At 41.5% G+C, this 12,673-nt stretch overlaps 1 long non-coding RNA gene and 1 other non-coding gene across 2 annotated transcripts in view; both read right to left on the bottom strand.

Moving 5' to 3' along the window:
- LOC130544021 (uncharacterized) overlaps positions 1–12,673 on the bottom strand; it is a 363,074-nt gene that overhangs the window by 234,209 nt on the left and 116,192 nt on the right. The gene's annotated exons all lie outside the window — the stretch shown is intronic.
- Positions 9,693–9,827, bottom strand: LOC113260692 (small nucleolar RNA SNORA70). The gene has a single exon (XR_003318067.1). It is a non-coding gene; the product is annotated as a small nucleolar RNA SNORA70 (small nucleolar RNA).

Genomic DNA, 12,673 nt, shown 5'->3' with positions numbered 1-12,673 from the left:
AAAAGTACTTTTACATACCTAATCTCATTTAATGCTTAAATGATCCTACAAGCTTGTTATTATGTGTGCTCTGGAAGGATCTAAAATCTGTAGATTCCACCAAAGTGATGGCCAGAAGATGGAAATAAAATTACCCAATGTTTGCAGCTGGTTTTCTAACTGGTCCTGTCTAGTGTTCTGAAATCCTTTCCAGTCTGCCTGAAATGAGCTCCCAAAAGAGACTTCAGACTTCAGATCCCCAGGATGTCACAAGGAAAATCAATTAATGATCTAAAGCACAGGTTTGTGTTTTGTTCGGAAAAGAATGCTGGAATGATTAAAGGTTAGGCAAAACTATAAAGGTACACAAGCAGTTGTTGACACAATTTAGGGCCAATTACTGAGGAAATGCCAAAGGCTCCATGCCAGCTCAGAAACAAGTTGGAGTGCAGACCTTGAGGATCATTTATCAGAGAGGTTTTATTATCATTCATTTGGAGAAATTTCACCATAGGGTTTCAAGGCAAATTCATAATGGCTTTAAATCACGTGTGCCCCTATTTCTACGTTCCCAGTACAAATAACTTCATTCTGTTAAGTCCTGAGGTAAAAAAGTTGACCAAGGTGCTAATCATTGTACATAATCAAATGCTATAAAGTGACACTGACCTAAAAACAGTAGCAACAGTAAATAAGGTGGAATACAGGGGAAATATACTTATTCAGGGCTTATCGTGCACCAGAAACTATACACTACATAATCTAATTGGACTCTCCCAACATCCCTGTGAGATAAGATTATCAGTAATCTATAAAAGTGAATACCTCACAAATTTAATGAAGCCAGTTTTCACTGTACAATAGGCCAGAATTATCATCTTGAATTTTAGACTCTCTCTATATGGAAACAAAACATGCAAACTATTCAGTTAATTCAATTTTTAAAATTGAGTCAAATGACCTTGCGTAGTCTACTCCTTGCTGAAAAGAAATCTACATGCTGAATAACTACATTTTTAAAAAAATCTTTTAGTTAATTATTTTGAGATTGTACAGCCATAGCATTTGAAAGGATCTCAAACAAGCTGGTTAAATGTATTTGGTTTGGGGGCATGTGATGTAATTATCCTCTTACTTCATACTTGATGAGAGCAGTTTATATGAGTTACCTTATTAAATTATCTCAAAATCCTATGAGGTATGAATTATTCACGTTTTACAAATGAGAAAAAAAAGTCCAGAAAGGTTAGCTTGATGCCAAGGTTACAGAGCAGGAAAAAAAATGGCAAAAGCAGGACCTAAGTCTGGGTATGTCTGGCTCCAAAGCCCTTGTAGATCTACGACTACTGGCTGTAATCAAGACACAGCTTTACTCTAACAGATGACGGGAAGAAATGCTTTTTAATTTAAGACCACAAGATCAACTGCTTCACTGGGTGTAGGATCTGTTGGACAATTTTTTCTCAAATGAGAATTTTCTGTATTTCCTACATTTGTCCTTGAAGGAGTTGAAGAAGGACCAAAGGAAAAAGCTCTGTGCTGGTATTTCCAAGTGATGCTGCAAGAATCAAGCCATCGCTGCGTGTATCACACATCCACACTGGTGGCATCCTTTTGATTTTTAAAGTTCAGCTCTCAAGTCTTTTTTCTATCCTCTGTTAAGTACTTGACTGATTGTCAATAGAAAGACCCCGGTGCCCACCACTCTCCTCCCAGCACCCCCCAAAAATCAAACTTCAAGTCATTGTTTAAATAGGCAGATGTGGGTAGGCACAGTCTTAATGAACTTGGATGTTAATTTTAATAAAAATAAAATGATTTGATGGGCATTGGATTAAGACTTGAGTTGGAGTCTTGTTCTGCCTCTTAACAACTAAAACTTGGGCAAGTTATTTAATTTCTCTGAGCCTCAATTCTATTACACAAAAGTGTTCCTCAAACTCTATTTTTTAAATATCCAATCCATTTGAGGAAAAATACTTTAATAAAATGCATTAAAATGAATTACAGGAAAATGAAAAAATATAAACATACGGAGTATATACTCATTTTCTTTTTTTACTCATTATTCGATTCAATAGGCAAAACATTGCTCTAATTGTTAAAAGTTTCTAAACACCTACTTTCAACTTCTCATCTCAATTTCTCATCTTGCTGAGGCCTGGATAGAGCTCATGGCCTGCCATCAGTCCAGAAACTCCATTTCAAATCACACTGATCTTTAAAATTAGGGATAAAAATATCCTTAATCACTGAAGGGCTGTTGCTAGAATTCAATGCATAATGTATGTGAAATGCTTAGAAAAGTGCCTAGTAAGTACAAAACATAAGGGAACTCTAGTCTCTGCCATAAAATTAAACCCCAAACATCTAAGGAAATAGCACCAGATCGAGAATATCCTGGCCAAAGTGAGTGAGATAAAGCCCCTAAGGCACTTGACTTTGTCCCCAGCTTGACCTTCGCGTTAGGATTTTCTTTTGTTCTTTCACTCTAGCTCTCTTTATCTATCCCCTTTCTACTGTCACCATGATACTGGCCTTATGGTGGGATGAAATGCCTTCCCATTCCGAGTCAGAAACGGAGTACATGGGCGAACAACAACGGAGTTTACAAAGTATCAAGTCTGGTCCCAACTCCACTTGTCTGATGTACGGTTCCATAGCCCTTTGGCATGGAGGTCCTTGAGTCAGATTGGTGACCGCCCAGCTCTGTTCTTCATTTGTCTTTGGCAAGTTCTTTAATAGCTTCAATTGTCTCATGTATAAAATGGGAAAAAAGTAATACCTACCTGATAGAGCCGGTATGAAGACTGAATGAGCTAATACATATCAAGAGCTGAGTATAGCATATAGCACCTGGGACAAAATAAGCAACCTGCTCAATAAAGTATCACATGCCATCATCTTCATTGTCACACGGAAACCCCTGAAACCTTCGCTTCTCAGCTCCTGGTCAGTCCCCACAAAGCAGAAGTCATTCTGAATGGACCCTGGAGAAGTACTCTCCCAGGAGAGATCCTGTCATAATGCCTACTTGACAGAGACCCTTCCTCTTAGATTTCATTTTCACTTGGGGAGATATTCCTTTTCCCTAAGTGATTGGTAGGGAAATGAGTTTCCCTTTTAAGCGAGAATCCTTCCCCTCCTTACCTGGCTGTGGTTTACCCATCCAGGGCTGCAGTCTATCTCAACACAAATCTTCACTGTGGCTTTCACATAACATGCGACTCAACTTACCATATGTTTTGATATCAGAAACTATTTCCTAACTGTGGGTTTTGTATCCATTGTCTAGTGCCACAATAATACTGCATACCAAACTACCACAAACCACACAACAATAAACATTTACTACTCATGCCTCTGAGAGGTATGCTCAGAAGTTTTGCTGATCTTGGCTCAGCTAAGTAATTCTGCTGGCCTCGGTTAGACCTGCTAATGTGTGGGAGGATCGTCTGGTTGTTGACTGATCTAGGATCGTCTCCGCTGGGGTGACAGGTGACTTGGCTCTGTTTTGTGTGTGTCTCATCCTCCAGCAGGCTAACGCAGACATGTTCTCATGGCTAAGGCAGAATACAAGAGCAAGTGGGAACTGAAACACTTCTCAGGTCTCTCCCTGCAACACATTTGTTAATCAGATGGGCCAAAGCAGGTCACAGAGCTAAGTCCAGAGTAGTACTGAAACAGTGCTACAATGTAACACGGGGATAGGCTAGGGTAGCATGCTCATTAAATGCTTGTTTTGCCTTCCATTTCTTTATACTGCTGTCCAATCAGATCAGGAAAACCACTTGCTGATTCATATTACCAACTCAGGACCCTGTGTCAAGCCAAGATTTTATTGAATATACACTCTAGGATTTGGTTTGTTTGTTTGTTTTAATGGAATCTGTAGGGTACTTTTCTTTCTTTTCCCCATTAGGCAGAAAAGTAGCAAAAGAAAACATTCATTTTTAATAATGGATATCTGAACATTTCATGTCATAATCCCTAGGATGACTCATAGCTCCTATTGGGACCAGTCTTCATCCCATGGTATTATGCTAGTCTCAACAAATGAATTTCACACACAAGGAATAATACTCAAATAGCTACTTATTAGAGTTGAATGCTTTTCTCATAAAACTTGCAAAATATAAAATGAGCTTTCCTACTGGAGGTAGACTCTAGGGAGATTTCCTGTGTTAGTTATTTGATATTTTCCTCTCAAAAAAAAAACACCCTACTGTATTTCCTTTCTGAAGGCATTTCCTAACAAAGCACAGAATTGCTATTGCCATTTCTTGAGGGGGAATATTATTTTCACTTGTGTGAAACGTCTCAGATGACATCTTGGTCAAAGGAAAGTATGAAGTCCTCCTATTATCAGTTAACTCTCCAATTAGTAGCTTTATGGGAGGGTTCCCCCACAGCAGCAAAGATTTCAGAATGGGCCCTTCCACTGTAAGAGCAAAATGAGAACCGCCTGAGTCCCCTTGCAGTAAAGGAGCTACTCGGACCTATGTATGATTATGCATGGAGGGAGGGTGGGGTAATGACAGAGGGCAGAGTCCTTGTCCACACTCCAGCTTGCAGTTGCTTTTGGCCCATCATCTGTGCTAAACAAGGTCAGGTGGATAATGCATCATGAAGGTGTATGAATGTGTGCAACGGTGGGATCCTGGTGTTGCATAGAGCCCCTTCCACTCTTCCCCATATTTGTCACTGACATCACATCCTTGCACAAAACTTGGACTCTGAGGTCAGACAAGCTTGGGTTAGTATTTTAACCAGACCATTCACAAGCTCTGTGACTTGAAAATTTTAAACAATTTCTGCTAACTTGAGGCCACTCACACATAAAGAAATATGTTTCTTACCCATATGGCGATACCGGACATACAGGAAATCACTAAATAGGACTTTCCTACCATCCCCACTGCATCTCCTGTCCCTCTCTTTCTGTTCCAACCTCCTCCCCACCCCCTTCTGGTCCTCTTGTCCCACCTTCACCTCAAGCCTCGCAGGCATTGCCGATCCCAGGAAGAGAGAGACCCTAACAGTAGCGAGATCTTGAATTTGATGCTGAAAGTTTCTATCGATGTCTCTGCAGAAAAGCAGATATGTGCTTGAAGTGAAGAGACACCTGAAGAAAGGAAGAGGGAGCAGAGAGTTTCATCCTGAGGAGAGGAGGAAGTGTGGGATTTTTAGTTTTTCACAGGCTGGAGACCCAGGCTTTCCAGGGAGAGAGAGAGCGAGACTGAGGTTGCTTTGATTTTCATGGAAATTATCATTTGACTTTGATCTTGAGAGAATGTCACTGAGCCAAATGCTGAGGTTTAGGTTTTGGGGGGAGGGATTTGGGGGAGGGTGTGGAGGCTGTGAGAAAGAAGAGATGAAAAAAAGGAGATTTCACTCTGAGAGGAATAACTCTGTGTGTGTGTGTGTGTGTGTGTGTGTGTCAGGAGCCATTCAGGGCGGGGGTGGGGGGGTGGGGGGGTGGGGAGTTGGGGGGTGGATGCAGGAACAGGGAATTCCCTTTTCTTCTCTGCCATAAGGAATTCAGGTTTAAAGCAGGAAAAGTCTTAAGAGAAGCTGAAAGAATACTGTACTTAATTCCCTCAGTTCCATGCTAGTTAAAAACACAGGAAAGAAACATGGAACTGAAGAATGTCTAGTAAAACAAGCACTGTAAACCTTTTATTATCGTATTTGTGGCTTCTGGGGTATGACTTTAATACCATCTTTTAAGATGTTGCTCACTTAAAGCAATTGTGTTTAATTTTAAATTAAACGAAAAACCTCTCCCAAGTATTTCTTTTCCCTCTTCAATTAATTTTCCATCTAAGTATATGATTTCCACACTGAAGAAACTCATGCCCTGAAAGGAATGCATACTTTTAAGTATTTGCACACTTGAAGAGATCTATTAATTATATAAAATAACATGAAGATACAAAGCAGTGCATTGTAGGGCCAGGGATCCCTGCAAAAGTCCTGGATCCCGGCTGGTCACAACTGGCTGTGTGACCTTGGGTGAAGTCCTTGACTTCTCTGAGCCTTAACTCCTTCATGGGGATTACATCAAGGGTAAAGGTCCTTTCAGCTCTCAAAGCTCTTGTCATAACTAGTCCTGAGGTGACTATAACCCCTAACGCAAAGTTAATATGACATGTAAGAAAGCCATCGCTTCTTAAGAGACTGTGGAGCTTTATTCTGTAAGCAAATTAGCTTCTCCAAACTCCAATGTCCTCATCTCTAAAATGGAAATTATAGTAGTGTCTCTCTCCTGTTAGGCTTGTTTGGAGGTTCATGTAAGAAAATGTTTCTGAAGAGCTTAGCATAGTGACCAGCACTTAGGAAGTGCCCCAAGAATGACGGTTAAACAAGAAAAAAACAAGAGAAGCTGCTGTGCTTCGGAGCTTCAGGGTGCGATCACTCCCTGCCCTCCGGTTTTGGCACAGTGGGGTCCCCAGTGTGTTTACTAAAGCAGAGTTAGCAAAACAAAGATGAGGAGGAGGAGGAGAATAGCTCACCAGGCTCTGTTCAAAGTGCTTTACTAACTCATTTAATCCTCGAACCAACCCTAGGAGGTAGATAAAATTATCGCCATGAGGAATCGGAGGCACAGAGCGGTTAAGTGACTTGCTCGACGCCCACACAGCTCCTACAGATCACCCTCTTTTTTGTGAAGTTGAAGATTGACACTGGTCCTAACATATCTGGAAAAAACACAGAAAATTCCTGCTATTCTAGCCTTTTTGGTTCTTCGCGGATGCTCAGAAAGTTGGCTGATTAAATAATGCATAAGCCCAAGTTAGCCCCCAAAGTTCCACGCCTATATCTAGCAGTTTCTTCCCACCTGGTGCTAATGAACATGCAAAAGACGATCTCCACATTTGTCTAATGACGTTAACTAATGCTGCCCCCTGCATGGTGATTATAACTGGAGCTGTGCTGGGGCTTCAGCAAGCAGGTGGTAGAAATTCTTAATGAAGATTGCATACAGATTATAGCATTTTGGTGTATTTTACGGTAGAATTTGCCAAGGGTTCAAAACCTCTTCCAATTGGCTCCCTTATCCTCAGCACAAATAGGGGGGCTTGATGTAAAGAACTAGAAGCATGGGGTGAACTAAATATAAATTGCATTAGAGCTAACCCCCACGTTAGAGGACCGACTAAGAATGCTAATGAATAAAGCTTCTGTGATGTTCTTTAGGAGGCAAAATATGGACTCAGAAGACCAATTCTGACTAGATCTACTGGGGTACATTCATTGTATTGGGGAATGAGAAGTTTGCTAAGAATTAGGAGCTATCTACACCTAGTTGCATGTGTACGTGGACAAGTGGACAAGTGAACTTGTTGAAGGATTGGAGGTGCTTATGAAAGATAAAGAAAGTGGTGATTTGCTTCCTATACTGAGAGGAGAAATTTATTCACGCTAATGCTGGCAGATGAACTATTATTGAAACAACCTAGGATTTATTCCAGGGAAATACGATGAGGAGGAAAAATTCTTATTCTGTTCTTCTTTGTATGCTTCACAAGGTCATGCTAAGTGTGTATGTTAATTTTTTTTTCACCCATGGTTGCAGCAAGCATATTCAAATTCAATTAAATATATATTTGCTAAATATGAAAACAAGGCAAGTAAAAACGATCAAAAACCTACCTCATCATTTTTTGGGAAATTTTCCTGGCTTAGGAAGGAAAAGTTGCCTCATAGTAATTTCAAAAGCCTTAAGATTTTTATTTATTAGTCCTTTCTGTTCAGCTTTTTCTTGGTAATTTCTTCTACTAATTCAATTGCTTGAGAGCAAATGATTTGTATTCAAAATTCCAAATTCTCAGCAATCACACTGAGATACCACCATTTTGTTAGTCTGCATGGACCCTAGCCACTGCACCCACCCTGGGGTTTTCCAAGGGCACCCCACATACCTGCAGTCTTTTTGTTTGAATTTAGAAGTTTCTTTTTTCTACATTTTTTATTTTCCTATGTTTATTTTTCCCTATAGAATGTTTAACCTGTATCTCATTTTCCAGAAGGAGAGCGAGTTGATAGTGACATGTTTGTTAGTGAAAATGGTCTTCAAATGTAGCAAATTATGCCCAAGTGCCTTAACTCTCCAATGAGAAGAGTATTTAAAGTATCTCAGGGTTGACTGTGTTATTTTTTTCTGTTTATGATTTGAATTTCTTTTGAATGGCAAATATTAATTTCTTATAGTTTGAGCTTATCCAAGAGATATTAATGGCTCTGAGGATGCTGAAATGCTCTTTGTATTCCTACTTACTCATCACTGAACGAGGCTGCCTTTTCATTTGAAGCAAAAGAAGTTAATTTATACACCGTTATTATATGCACACAAATGCTATTATGGGCATGCACACACAGGGGTCCAACTCTATTCTTCATTATTCATGCTAGTGGAAGGGAGGCAGACACAACACAGAGCTGTACACAACCCAAAACCCTTAAATATTTTAGTTTAGAATGTCCTGCTTGACTTTCCTTTGGAACCAGAGAATTTACCAAGGTGATATATGAACATTTAAGTATTTAACGGGCACCTGCTGTATACAGATTTCTAAGTGCCAGGGGACCTTATGAGGTATAAAAGGAATACCTGGTAAATAATTTGCTGAGAGATCAAGTCACTCAAAAGGAGGGATAAGCTTATACTTGTGATGCTATCTAGAGAGAAAAAGGCAATAACGGATCAAGTCATATCAAGGACTTGCCAGAGTAAAGTTGTGGTGGTAAGGTAGTAAAAGCACAAAGCAAGCTTTTTGAGTGAACTGTGTCTTGACTCCGGAGTTGAAGGGACTAGTGGCTATAGTTTTAAGGAATGGAAAAGCATTCCAGATCTTCAGAAAATTGCAGAGAGAAAAGCCTAAGTAAAGTCACCACTTTCTGGCTTCAGGACGAGTTGTGGTAAGTGATTTGTCAGATCACAGTGTGTCAGTCGCAGAGTAGAGGGTCAAATATCTGTTTTCTGATCCCTCATTCAGTAAAGGGATAGGGTCCTGGTTTCCTATAATTGGATTAAGTTGCATTTCTCCATGGAACAATTTTAATAGCTATTTTGACTATAGCTACATAAGACACAACAGGTTAAATCCATTTCACTGACTTGAGTAACTGGGGTTCAAAACCACAGCCACACACCAAGCCAGCCAATGGTCTAGTCACACTGAACAATTTGCTCTTCATCACACTCCCCTTGTGTATTTTCTTCAGAGCTGGCATTCAACTGGAATGCATCAATCTGATGGTACAAATTATTTAAAAATTTTTTTTTGATAGGAAGTAGGATTTATTGGTGGGCATGAATAAAAAGGGAATAGTGCCAAGGTTCTCATGAGTGAAGAGCCTGCCATTTGTCCAGGGGGCCATGACTAGGGATATATTTGACCCCACAGCCATTGGGGATAAGCCACTTCTCAGCTACCTTGTCTCCAAATTCATCCACATTAAATTTAGGAAAGGCCCACTTCTTGGAAATATGGATCTTCTGGGAGTCAGGGAACTTGAACTTGGCCCTACGTAGAGTCCCAATCATGTTCTCCTTGTTTTGCAGGTGGATACAGATGGACATGATGACTTGGCCAACATGGACCCTGGTCACTGCACCCACCCTGGGGCTTTCCAAGGGCACCCCACATACCTGTCTGGAGCCAGGATTGGGGATAGCATGAGGTAAGACATCAATGTCCACTGGAAAGGGCTATCTCCACAGTCCCTTAGGGCAACCCATTCAATCAACAAACTGCATACACTATCAAGGAGGCTACTGTTTGCAGCCACTGTGCACTGGGCCCCCACGGGGAAAGAGCACAAGTTATTAAGATAGAAAACGTTTTTGTTCCAGTTGGGAAATAGTCACATCTTTGATGGCCCAAATGCTCTTAACGACCTCAGACATTGCCTTAGTCTCCATAATTCAGTAAAGAGGAACAGTCAGAACGCTTGGAGACCCTGCTTGGACACCACAGCCAGCGTTGTTCCGACTGGCTGGTGCTGGTACCATTGTTTACTCTACTGGGCCAGGGCTGGGACTGGCATTCATTCTGATGAGTCAGTACCAAGGGCGTGCCAGCATTAAGAACTGTCTTAGGCCTACATTTCCCCTTCCATGTTTTTGTTCACACTGTTCCTTCTGCCTTGAATGACCTCTTTTCACCTATTCACCTTGTACCTCATGTATGTCACGGGGAACTAGCTTCCACAACTGTGGGAGTTGGTAAAGCAGTCTCTAGCAGGCTGTTGACCGGAGCTTAAAGTCCATGCGGCAGGCAGTCAGGAAGGCTGGCACCCCAAGCACAAGGAAAGATCAAAACCTTGTCTACTCTTGCCTCCCACCTTGGTGAGGAGAGTATTCCTCAGAAGCCAAAGCCCTTTATCACAGAGCTAAACGTACACGGCTGGCCCAGAAGTCAGAAAGGCTTAGGGCAAGGTAGAGCCATCACAGGCCCGGCTGGTGCCTCACACCCATGAGCTAAGCTAGCAGATCAGCAGTGACAGGTGTGCACTTCAAAATGGCTGCTGCTTCCCTTCCATCATCAGGGAGAATCTCCCTTGTACCTCACCCTAAACAGAAACATAGAAGAATGGGAATTCTGGGGAATGTAGTAAAGCCTAGCCAAGTTGACACACGACAAAGCCATCACACCTTGGTATCAAGGCTTAGGTCAAGTGCCATCTCCCTATATCCCCCTTTCTTCTGGCCTGGCTGAAAGTTCTCATTCCCTCCTCTGAGTCCCCAAAGCCCTCTAGCAAAACCACATAGTGGCTTTTCACATGAACCCAGCATTTTCACTGTTAGTCTGCCCATAGTATTTCTACCACTAGACTAAGATCCTCGAAGTGAGGATCTGAAGGTAGTTACAGTGCCTGACGCGTAGCAAGGAGTTCATAAACATTCATGGAATAAATGAGGGAATGAATGAATGAATGAATGAACGAATCGACCTGACACTGAGATGCTGTGGGAAGCAAGATTCAAGGGCAGTGTATTCACGATCTATTCCTACCAACCAAATCATCCCCAAAACTTAGCAGCTTAAAACAACCGTTACCATCTCATGGTTTCTGACAGTCACGAATCCGGGAGCAGCTTAGCTGGGTCGTTCTGGCTCAGGGTCTCTGGTGAAGTCAGTCAAACTACTGGCTGTGGCTGTAGTCATTCAAAGGGGCTGCAGGATGAGCTTCCAATCTCACTTAACATGGCTATTGACAGGAGGGCTTTACTTCCTCATCACATGGGCCTCTCCATGGGGCTACTCCCAACACGGCAGCTGGCTTCTCCCAGAGCAAGGGATATAGAAGAGAAAGGTGATGCCACACTGCTTTTTATGACCTCCTCTCTGAGTCATTTTCTACCTCTCCCCTTAGTTTGAAGTGAGTCACTAAGTACAGCCCACACTCAACAGGAGTGTTTACACAGAGCGTGAATACCATGAGGTTTTGATCATTAAAGGCCATCTTAACAGCTGCCTCACACAAGCGGGAAAAAGGAAGGCTTTAGGCAGGAGACCCAGCGATAGCGTTCTTGAGCTGAACTCAAAACATTAAACTCACTCCCCACTACTTGGTGTGTAGAGTCATGTTCTTTTTTTTTTTTTTTCCTTTATTTATTTTTTTGGTGAAGTCTACTCAAACTGAAAATAGGCCTTTAATGTCAAGCCAAAGATTGGATTTTGTGGAAATACTTTCAAAGAAGAACGAGGAGAGGGAATCCAATTTGGATCTAACCTTTCTTTACAAAAATGATTTCCTTTGCTGCAGCCAAGTTTAATTTGGCCTCTAGAGAATACTGATGAGCAAAGTAAACAGCAGTTTTGATTTCACACACACACACAAAATCCTGAGTTTGTCTCATCAAAATAAATACTGTAACCTAGGCTAGAGGTTTCCAGGACAATAACAGATCTATTTGCTGAACAGCTAATATAGCCAATAATTTATTGAGTACTTACTAAGCACCAGGTATTGTGGTAAGGACTTTACATGTATTATCACACTTAATTCTCAATCATATGAGGTAGGTATTACTCTTCTTCCAATTTTTTTCAGGTGAGTAAATGAAGCTTCGAGAGATGACATGATTTAGATGTTTAGAGACATTATCTGCCTAAGCGCACGTAGCTGTCTAGTGCTAGGGCCAGCATGCTCCGTTTTTGTTTGTTTGTTTGTTTTTAAGTAGGCTCTATGCCCAGCATGGAGTCCAAAGCGGGGCTTGAACTCATGACCCTGAGATCAAGACCTGAGCTGAGCTCAAGAATCAGACGCTTAACTGACTGAGCCACCCAGGTGTCCTGGCACCCTTCATTCTTGAATGCCTCATCACACTGCTATCATCATACTTTTGTGAAACACTAGGGACGAGGGTAGGTGCCTATGTTCTTTGCTTGCTGTTCTCAATAACCCTTTGAGGTAGGTATTAATATCCCCATTTTGTGGTTGAGAAACTCAAGTTCAAAAGAAGAGGTCACTTGCTTTAGCCCACACAGTTAACGTAACAGCAGCCCGGGATTCAAGCAAAAGTCTGTGCTCCTTCTATCACCTTTATTGCCTTCTGGCCCAGTAGTTTTCAAGCTGCAGATCAGAACCTATGAGTGCCTAGTGAAGTCCGTTAAGTGTGTCCCAAGCAGCACTTAAAATACTGAAGTAGATATTTCTATTGCTAACATTTTGAGGAACCTCC

Source organism: Ursus arctos, unplaced genomic scaffold, assembly GCF_023065955.2.
Source record: "Ursus arctos isolate Adak ecotype North America unplaced genomic scaffold, UrsArc2.0 scaffold_18, whole genome shotgun sequence".
Taxonomy (NCBI): Eukaryota; Metazoa; Chordata; class Mammalia; order Carnivora; family Ursidae; genus Ursus; species Ursus arctos.
The sequence above is the reverse complement of the archived record's forward strand: the minus strand, read 5'-3'. Positions and strand labels throughout refer to the sequence as shown.